The sequence below is a fragment of the Asterias amurensis genome, chromosome 5 (genome assembly GCF_032118995.1).
Source record: "Asterias amurensis chromosome 5, ASM3211899v1".
In the NCBI taxonomy this organism is placed as follows: Eukaryota; Metazoa; Echinodermata; class Asteroidea; order Forcipulatida; family Asteriidae; genus Asterias; species Asterias amurensis.
This window is the reverse complement of record NC_092652.1, coordinates 672,415-682,616: the sequence shown is the minus strand read 5'-3', so window position 1 is coordinate 682,616 and position 10,202 is coordinate 672,415.

Below are 10,202 nucleotides of genomic sequence, written 5' to 3'. Positions count from 1 at the left end.
CAATAAAATTTTACCTTCTCTCACCCCACTAAAGCTCTGACATAAACTGGGATTAGATACCCCACTATAGGAGCTATAAAACACCACTTCACCCGAGAACTACGAGCGAAAGCTTAAAACTCAAAGGACTTGGCGGTTTTCTAATTCTTCCTGGAGGAGCTTGCTATCTAACCGATAGTCCACGTAACACCTTACCAACTTTTGAATAAAACAGCCTGTATACCATCGTCGTCAGTTTACTTCCCGAGAAATGTAAACAAAAGGAATTAATAAACTTCTTGACGTCAGATCGAGGTGCAGCTAATAAGTTGGGGATAAGTGAGCTACAATTATAGAGATAAAGTTAAAACCTATATCTGAATAACGGGCTGATAAGCCCGTTTGAAACAGGATTCAGCAGTAATGGGTAACAGAAAATACCCATGAACCAACCCCGAAGCTCTAGAATGCGCACACATCGCCCGTCACTCTCGTCACCAGAGGAGAAAAGTCGTAACAAAGTAGGCGTATTGGAAAATGCGCCTGGAATAAATTTTTGTAGTTGAAGCAACAATAACTTTTCATGTTATAGGTTTAGGTTGGAACCCTAACAAAAATTACGCCTTAAAAGCTTAACTAAGCAGACAATCTTGTAAATTGTAAGATAAAGGTTTAAACCCTTTTTAAGGTTTTATTCTCATAGCACCAGTCCTATTAATGCAAAAAGAGAAAAAAATTTATAAAAAGACATAAAATACACAATTCTCCTCTTTTCCTCAAAAAAGAGAAAATACTCTTGCAAAAAAAATTAACCTAGTAACATCACTTTTCTCACGCAAAAACTTTTCACCCAACAAAAAGGAGAGCAAGAGATAAACTTTTTATGAAAAACCTCATAGTTCCTTTATACCCCCTCCGGGGGGGGGTAATGGTTGTATAGTTAGTACACAAATATCTTTCTACCTAAGGGCTTTCTAAACCTCTCTAGCCGCCAAACAGGAAGGTTTTCTAACTTTATGTTGTCCTTTCTATGTACCAGCCCCCCAGACGGTCCCCCGAGCAAGTAAAAAGGGATTAGTAACGGAGTTTTCTGTTTACAGTATTAGTCTATTTTTTTATATCATGCCAGTTTTAAGTAAGCACAAATTTTCACATTTTATTTTGTCACTATACGCTAAAATAAGATTTCTTGAAATTTTTTTGTAAAAAGTTTCATTTTTTTTTCAACAGTTTTTTTAGTGCTTTTTTTTAAAAATTGGCACTACTTTTCTGGTCCTTTCGTACTAAGAAAAGTACAACTTTCGTGGATAGAAACTGACCTGGCTTACGCCGGTCTGAACTCAGATCACGTAAGATTTTAATGGTCGAACAGACCAACCCTCAGAGACTGCTGCATCTCTAGGAAATCTCGATCCAACATCGAGGTCGCAAACTTTTTTATCAATATGAACTCTCCAAAAAAATTACGCTGTTATCCCTGCGGTAACTTATTCCTTTGCTCGCTATGTAGCGGATCACTTTATTTTAAAATGGTTATTTTTTATGTTTTTAGCGGAGGATTTTTATACTCCGCGATTGCCCCAATCAAAGTTAGTATATTAAAAGGCTAAGAATAAAAAATTAGATTTTATAAAATTTTTATAAGTTTAACATTAGATTTATTATTCTTTATTACCACTAATATTTTTACTAAAGCTCGACAGGGTCTTCTCGTCCTACGAGTTTATTTCCGCTTCTTCACGAAAATATAAAATTCAAGTTATAAGAAAGAGACAGCTTAACCCCAGTCTTGCCATTCATACCAGCCTCTATTTAAGAGGCAAATGATTATGCTACCTTTGCACGGTCAAGATACCGCGGCCGTTTAACTAAGTCACTGGGCAGGCAGGACCCCTTATTCATTAATTTTTTTGCAAGGGGCGATGTTTTTGGTAAACAGGCGAGGTCAACATTTGCCGAGTTCCTTTTTCTTATTTGATTAAATTTAATAATCACCTGGGTTGGAAGACATTGCTTAGAAATATTATTCCTGATTATTTTTAGTTTCTTTCCTTCCAAAGTTAGGAATGGTTAATACACAACTGATTATAATACTTTACTAATTTAAGCATATTATCTTATAATTTTATAAAAGTCTTCAATAATTCCAATAAAAACTTCGAGATCTGAGCTAACCAATATTTTATATTTTTGTAAGAAAAAGAAAAGCTTTAACGCTTTTAATTTAGTTAGATGCTATTAATCCTACTTTTCTTTTATTAAATATTTTTATAAATCATGCTCTTAATTATTTATTAAGGCTTTTTCCTTCTTGACAAATAAGCTTGTCCCTACTTGTCTGAAAATGAATTTTTATAAAAAAGTGTTTTTTTCTGTAAAGAACTTTTTATTTTATAACTTCACCATCAACTTAAATTAATTTCTTGAAGAACCAGCTATAACTTAATGCGATTAGCATTTCACATCTAATATACCCTCAAAGGACACTATTGCAACAGTGTCCTTTTTGTTTCTTATAAAACAGAGTATATTAGCTCATCAAGTTTCGGGGAACAAAACGCTCTTAGTATAATCTTACTCAACCATTATACAAAAGGTACAAGAAATAAATTTTCCTTTATTTATCTTAGATTTACACTGTTATTTCAATTTTCCTTTACAGTACTAACTATATAGCTCTTAACTAAAGTTTCTTATTACAATACTCCTTTTTAGTTTTTATTTCAATTTTTTGATTTTTATAAAATCTTTAACCGTTTTAGCTTAAAAATTTAAGGCTAATCTTTCAAATTATTAATATATAATTATTTTAGTTAATAGTAGCACCAAGATACCGGCATTAACACTAAACCAAGAATTCTAATCCTAGACAAGGCACTTAAAATTATAGTATAAGTTTTTACCTTGATAAAAGATTTTTTAGCTCTTCGCCATGAAAAAACCATCATTGAATGCTGTGGAAACAAACAAAGAACACTTTTGAAACTTATCCGAAGATAAAAAAAAAGTCTCAATAGCCTTCCTACTATTAACACAACACAGGGAGCTAATAATTTTTTAGACAGAAGACACTCTAAAGCTACAAACTTTTTTAAGAATCCGGTAAGAGGAGGCAAACCTCCTAGGGACAAGATTATTAATATCAAGATTATACCCATTATATTTTTATGGTACATCAACCGCCCTAAACAAGACAGATTAAATAATCCCGCTTCTTTATTAATTAAGAATATTCTTCTGCTTAATAAAATGTAAACTAAAAACATTACGCAACTAATGTACCATGAATAAGATAAAACTCTGCATATTCACCCTAGGTGACTAATAGAAGAAAAGGCCATTATCTTTCGAATTTGTGACTGGTTTAAGCCCCCCCATCCCCCAACTAGCACTGACAAACACCCTAAGACTGTGAGAATTTTTATTCTTAGGATACTACAAACACTTACTAGGATGATAAAAGGAGCTATCTTCTGCCAAGTGGAAAGCAATAATCCTTGAAGAAAACTTAATCCTTGGATTACATCTGGAAATCAGTAGTGACACGGAAATAAGCCTAACTTTAAGCAAAGAGCTAAAGTTAGAACTACTGACCTAAAATCTTTCAATGGACAATCAACTGACCAAGAAGAACACAACCACAATTGAACAAGAGCAACATTAAGGACCATCGCAGCCCTAAAAGCCTGCACTAAAAAATACTTTATTGTTGACTCTACTCCTCGAGGAGTAAATTGGCCACATAGTATGGGCAGTATTGAAAGAGTGTTTAACTCTAAACCCACCCAAATTGAAAATCAACTGTGACTAGAAGCTACAATGAAAACTCTTGCTATTATGTTTATTATTAAAATTAAAATAATTCTTCGATTCACAAAACTTGGAAGGAATTTAACCTTCTATAATCTAATTATCAGCTAGAGCCCCTTTCTTTAGGGATCAAGTTCTTAGCCTAACAAGCCTACCGGCAACCCTTTTTTTAGAGAAAGCAAAAATCTAAACAAAATTAACAAACTTAAAGATAAAGGAAGATACTTCTTTCAGGTTAAATACATAAGCTGATCATAACGAAACCGAGGGTAAGAAGCCCGCACCCACAAAAATAATACTACTAAGCCTGCTGTCTTTAAGATTAATCTTAATATTTTGATTGGAAATATTAACGACACAGGAGAACTCCCTCCTAAAAACAAAAGGACACTAAATAAATTCATAAAGATTATTTTGGCATATTCAGCAATAAAAAATAAGGCAAAGGGGCCCCCAGCATATTCAACATTATACCCTGACACTATTTCAGACTCTCCTTCAGTTAAATCGAAAGGTGCCCGGTTAGTTTCTGCTAAAGTAGAAATAAATCATATTGAAAACAGCGGAAAACAACAAATTCCTAATCAACAATCTTCTTGGGAATTCCTAATTAATCTTATATTAAATCCCCCAGAGTAAATTACCACTCTTAATAGAATCAAGCCTAGTCTAATTTCATAAGAAATAGTCTGAGCTACTGCCCGGACTCCCCCCAAGAAAGAGTATTTAGAGTTTGAAGACCATCCTGACCCTAGCAGGGAATAAACAGATAACCTAGATAATCCTAAAATTAAAACCAGGGATAGATTAAATTTTAAAGTTGATTGACCAACCGGGATTATTGATCACAAAAGTATTGCTAAGAAAAGAAACAACGCTGGAGAGGAATAGAATAGATAAGGAGAAGCATTTGAAGGCTTTAAAGTTTCCTTTATTAATAGCTTAAACCCGTCTGCAATAGGCTGGAGTAAACCGTAAGGTCCAACAATTTTTGGTCCCTTGCGAAGCTGCATATAGCCTAGTACCTTACGCTCTATTAAAGTGAGTAAAGCTACAGCTAGTAATACAGGGACAATAAAACCTACGGAGTTTAAAAACAATAAAAGTACAGACACAGTTGGAGAGAGGATTTGAACCCCTGGTAAAGAAATCTTAGGATTCTCGCATTAACCGCTTTGCTACTTCAACAATTTTTTAATTACATATAAATAAATATGTTTTATTTCATCCTTGACTTTTGACAAGGCCTTTTTGATTGGAAATCAAATATACTGATATATTAATAAAACCTTCTGGCAAGAAAAGGAATTAAACCTTTGTTTATAAATTTACAATTTAATGCATTAACTTTCTGCCACCCTGCCTTCAAGAAACTAGTTAAACTAATAACACTGGATTGTCAGACCGGAGTAACTGGTAAACAATCCAGTGTTTCTTGAGAGATAAAGAGAGGTTTTTATCCTTCTATTTTTGAGGTATGAACCCAAAAGCTTTACATTTAGCTTACTTTACCCAGATTAAGGGCTATGGTTAAATTTTACCTTCCTCGCAGAGCTTGTTAATCTAAGCATCTCTTTTACACAGAGAAGAAGTTTGTGAAATTCGAACTGTTTGGAAGTTTTGGCGGATAAGGTGGCCGCATCTATAGATTTGCAATCTAATATGTTAATTACACTACAAAACCTTAAAGACTAAGAGAGTTTCACTCTTAATGAAAACTTTGAAGGTTTTTAGTTTGTTAACTTAAATCTCTTTTATATATAGTGAATTTAGTTTAATAGATAAAACATTTGCTTTGCAAGCAAACTTTGAAAGTTTAAGTCCTTCAATCCACAAAACTAGAGAAAGGGTTTGAACCTTTGATATGAGAACCTAAATCTCAAGCATTAACCGCTTTGCTACTCAAGCCTGAGCTGGCAAGTATTGATCTTGCTATCTTTTAGTTAACGGCCAAACGCCTTTCCACTAGGCTACAACTCAAGTTAGAAAGTAGTTTAATTAGTAAAACCAAGAAATTTGAATTCTTGAACACAAGTGCAATCCTTGTCTTTCTAGGTCAGAAGAACAAGACTCAAACTTGCTTCTACAACTCCCAAAGCTATAATTTTTAGTAAACTATCTCCTGATTTTATTATATATAATAAATTATAAAACATGCAACTAAGACGCTGACTATTTTCTACTAAACATAAGGACATTGGTACTCTTTATCTAATATTTGGAGCTTGAGCTGGTATGATTGGAACTGCTATGAGAGTAATAATTCGTACTGAGCTCGCACAACCGGGATCTTTACTTCAAGATGATCAAATTTATAAAGTTATAGTAACTGCTCATGCTCTTGTAATGATATTTTTTATGGTGATGCCTATTATGATAGGAGGATTTGGTAAATGACTAATTCCTCTTATGATAGGGGCCCCAGATATGGCATTTCCCCGCATGAAAAAAATGAGATTTTGACTAATACCCCCTTCTTTCTTACTCCTTCTAGCTTCCGCTGGAGTTGAGAGAGGAGCTGGAACTGGCTGAACGATTTATCCTCCTTTATCTAGAGGACTAGCTCATGCGGGAGGATCCGTTGATCTTGCTATCTTTTCTTTGCATTTGGCAGGGGCTTCTTCTATTTTAGCCTCCATAAAATTTATTACAACAATCATCAAAATGCGAACTCCTGGTATGTCTTTTGATCGACTTCCTCTTTTTGTGTGATCAGTATTTGTAACTGCTTTTCTTCTATTACTTTCTCTTCCTGTTTTAGCTGGAGCTATTACTATGCTCTTAACAGACCGAAAAGTTAATACAACCTTTTTCGACCCTGCTGGAGGAGGGGACCCCATACTTTTTCAACATTTATTCTGATTTTTTGGACACCCCGAAGTTTATATTCTTATTCTTCCTGGGTTTGGAATGATTTCTCACGTGATAGCACACTACGCAGGTAAGAATGAACCTTTTGGTTATTTAGGAATGGTCTACGCAATAATCTCCATAGGGATTTTAGGATTCCTTGTATGAGCTCACCATATGTTTACTGTTGGGATGGACGTAGATACTCGGGCTTACTTTACCGCCGCTACTATGATTATAGCTGTCCCTACCGGGATTAAGGTATTTAGTTGAATGGCCACCCTGCAGGGAAGAAAACTACGATGGGATACTCCTCTTCTTTGAGCACTAGGGTTTGTATTTTTATTTACCATAGGAGGACTAACCGGAGTAGTTTTAGCTAATTCTTCCATTGATATAATTCTTCACGACACATACTACGTTGTTGCCCACTTTCACTACGTATTATCCATGGGGGCCGTCTTTGCAATATTTGCTGGCTTTACCCATTGATTTCCACTATTTTCTGGAGTAAGCTTACACCCTCTGTGAAGAAAGGTTCATTTTGCGGTAATGTTTATTGGTGTTAACCTTACTTTCTTCCCTCAACATTTTTTAGGTTTAGCCGGAATGCCCCGACGTTATTCCGACTACCCAGATGCTTATACCTTATGAAATACAGTTTCTTCTATTGGTTCCACAATTTCTTTAATAGCCACCCTCATATTTTTATTTTTAATTTGGGAAGCTTTCTCTACTAAGCGGGCACCTCTCCACCCAGAGTTTTCATCCTCTTCCTTAGAATGACAATACTCCTCTTTTCCCCCTTCACATCACACTTTTGATGAAACTCCCTCTACTGTATACTTGATTAAGTAAAAAGCTAGTTTAAGTAAAACTTTTGGTTTCGACCCAAAATATTTTGGTAATTACCCCAAAGCTTTTGTATTTCATCATATGTTACTATTGTTATAAGAATTTTTTACATTGGTATTCTTGGAATTTTGTTAAAACGCCTTCACCTCTTGTCCATTCTCTTATGCCTTGAACTCTTGATGGTTTCACTTTTTATAGGCTTTGTAATAATATCCGCTAAATTGGCCAACAACCTTCTTTTGTCAAAAAACCTTATTTTACTAACCTTATCTGCGTGCGAAGCTAGAGCAGGTTTATCTTTAATGGTAGCCCTCTCTCGAACCCACAAATCTGACCTTGTCTCGTCGATTAAAATATTACAACAATAAATGGCAAACTGAACCCAACTAGGACTACAAGATGCATCTTCTCCCCTTATGGAGGAGTTAATTTACTTTCACGACTATACCTTGATTATTCTTACTCTTATCACTATTCTAGTATTTTATGGATTAGCCTCACTTATAGTGTCCTCCAACACCAAACGATTTTTTTTAGAGGGCCAAACCCTTGAAACTATATGAACTGTTATACCTGCAGTTATACTAATATTTATTGCTCTTCCTTCTTTGCAACTGTTATACCTGATTGATGAAGTTAATAAACCATTTTTAACTATTAAGGCCATAGGGCATCAATGATATTGAAGGTATGAATATGCCGATTACCGAGACCTTGAGTTTGACTCTTATATGATTCCCACTAATGATCTTAAGCTCGGAAATCCCCGCCTTCTAGAAGTAGATAATCGTTTGACCTTACCTGCACAAACACCTATTCGAGTATTAGTTACTTCTTCTGACGTTTTACATTCTTGAACCGTTCCTTCTTTAGGAATTAAGATGGATGCCGTACCAGGACGACTTAACCAAGTTAAATTTTTTATATCTCGATGTGGGCTGTTTTATGGTCAATGCTCAGAAATATGCGGAGCAAACCATAGTTTTATGCCAATAGTAATAGAATCCGTTAAATTTTCTTCATTCGAGAACTGAGTCTCCAGATTCCTAAAAGAATAAACTTTGATAAGCTTATAATGGCAAGCATTAAACTCTTAATTTAAATCAAAGTGATCTCACCACCCACTATCAAAGAAAAATGCCTCAGTTAGAACTAGTATCCTGATTTTTTAACTTCGCCCTGGCCTGATTTTTTTTGTTTATAGTAGTATCTATTATTATTAAGAAAAACTTCCCATCAACTAACTATAATTCAGTTACGGTAACTCCTAACGTATCAGCTTCAAAAAAATGACTATGAACTTAAATAGAATTTTTGGACAATTCTCCCCTGATTATTTTTTATTAGTCCCTATGACTTTAGCTTCTATGTTTATGGCTATTTCCTGACTTTTTTTCTCTAACTCAACAAAATGATTACCTACCCGAATTGGTTTCTCATTTTTAACTTTTAATCAAGCCGTAATAAAGACAATATTTCAACAAACTAATCCTAATTCAATAACTTGAGTTCCTATTATTACTTCAGTATTTATTCTTTTATTTTCTGTTAAAGTACTAGGACTACTTCCCTATGCTTTTACTGCAACTAGTCACATATCTTTGACATACAGAATAGGGATCCCAATATGAATGTCTGTTAACATTCTAGGCTTTTATTTATCTTTTAATGCCCGATTGAGACATTTAGTTCCTCAGGGGACTCCTAGATTTCTTATTCCTTTAATGGTAATAATTGAAACTCTTAGACTTTTTGCACAACCTATTGCTCTAGGCCTCCGATTGGCCGCCAATTTAACAGCTGGCCATCTTCTTATATATTTAATGTCAACCGCAATCTGAGTATTAATGAATAACGTTACAATAGCCAGACTTACATTTATAATATTTGTATTACTATTTCTATTAGAAATAGGAGTAGCCTGCATCCAAGCGTATGTATTTACAGCCCTAATTCACTTTTATTTAGTACAAAATTTATAAATTATGACCCACCAGCACCCATACCACCTAGTTGACCAAAGCCCTTGACCTCTAACAGGAGCAATAAGGGCATTAATGATGACTTCTGGCCTGATTCTTTGATTTCATATTAACAACACCCTACTTTTTATTTTAGGCTCAGTGCTACTAATTTTAACAATTATAAACTGATGACGAGATATTATTCGAGAAGCAACTTTTCAAGGATTTCACACCTTATCTGTTAGAAAGGGCTTACGATATGGAATGGTTTTATTTATAACTTCTGAAGTATGCTTTTTTTTTGCATTCTTTTGGGCTTTTTTTCACAGAAGACTTGCTCCAACCGTAGAACTAGGAGTATCATGACCTCCAGCAGGGATTACTCCTATCAAACCTTTTTTAGTCCCTTTACTTAAAACGGCCGTGCTTCTTTCCTCAGGAGTTACCGTAACTTGAGCCCACCACAGCATTCTTTCAGGAAATCGTACTGAAGCTATCCAAAGTCTTCTCTTAACAGTTATTTTGGGAATTTATTTTTCTATTCTTCAAGCTTGAGAATACTTTGACTCCCCCTTCACAATCGCCGACAGAGTGTACGGGTCTACTTTTTTTGTGGCAACAGGATTTCATGGACTACATGTACTCATAGGAACAGCCTTTTTAGCTGTATGCCTCTTTCGATTATACAATTTCCATTTTTCAAAGCACCACCATTTTGGTTTTGAAGCCGCTTCTTGATACTGA